We start from the raw sequence: 967 nt of genomic DNA, 5'->3' as shown, positions 1-967 counted from the left end.
GTTGCTAGAATTCAGCGTGCCCTGGGCCATCCCATGCTGCCCTGTGCCCTGGGTCCCAGAGTCCTCCAAAGCCCAGGGTTCACCCCGGTCATCCTGCTATGACCAGAATGAGGGCTAAGTCCAAGTCCATGCCCTCCCTGGCATAGCCCACTACCCCAAGACCCAACGCAGGTCCAAATGGGAAGCCTTGGTGTTTGGACGGCTGCTGAAGGATGGTAGGCACATATGCTCAGCACCATTTGGGGGAACCCTTGAACTGAGGCTTGTTAAATTTGACATGGGGTCCAGGGTTGCACCCTCTCAAAATACTTCTGGTCCCGAAGATGGGCCTGAAATTAACGTACAGAGCACTGAAATATGCTTGACCCAACAGAGCTCTGCACCCTGGGATAGCTGCCACAAGGCTGACTTCTAGACGACTGGCATTCTCTCTGCCAAAGGACACCAAATATATTAACCCATCCTGCCAAGCCCTCCCAAGGCCACCTCAGCTTGGTCAAGGTGAACTGAAGTCTCCAGCCAACCAAGCCCTAGAAGCAAAACCGGTAAGCCACTTCAGGGTGAAAGGCCTACAACGTGGAGAGTGCTGTGCTGTGTCAATGATGAGAACTCATATTGTCTCGAAGAGAGATGATGACATAAAAATCATGCTCAATAGGCTTACACTGACACGCAATGGAGGGGACCAACCCCAGCGGAGGATATGGGGACTCCAAATGGTGCTGGAGGTGCTTCCACTCAGCCTGGGCTTTGAGGCCCCCAATCCTTTCAAACTGCCCATTGGACCTGGGGCTTGGACACAGGCTTCCGAGTGCCTGAGAAGGCTAGGGCTTTCGGGCCTGGGTGCTGACCCATTGCTCCTCCCACCACACCTCCCCTGGGGCCCTTGCTCAGCCTCTCTGGTCCCCTTGTGTCTCTCAGGAGGCCATGCTAGCCGGGGTCTCACCACCGCCACAACTAAGCTTGG

At 55.3% G+C, this 967-nt stretch overlaps 1 non-coding gene across 1 annotated transcript; it reads left to right on the top strand.

Annotated features, from left to right (window-relative positions):
* Positions 1–593: 593 nt before the first annotated feature.
* Positions 594–674, top strand: LOC121490249. Its single transcript, XR_005987571.1, has one exon. It is a non-coding gene; the product is annotated as a small nucleolar RNA SNORD115 (small nucleolar RNA).
* The last annotated feature ends 293 nt before the right edge of the window (positions 675–967 follow it).

Source organism: Vulpes lagopus, chromosome 4 (genome assembly GCF_018345385.1).
Source record: "Vulpes lagopus strain Blue_001 chromosome 4, ASM1834538v1, whole genome shotgun sequence".
Taxonomy (NCBI): Eukaryota; Metazoa; Chordata; class Mammalia; order Carnivora; family Canidae; genus Vulpes; species Vulpes lagopus.
The sequence above is the reverse complement of the archived record's forward strand: the minus strand, read 5'-3'. Positions and strand labels throughout refer to the sequence as shown.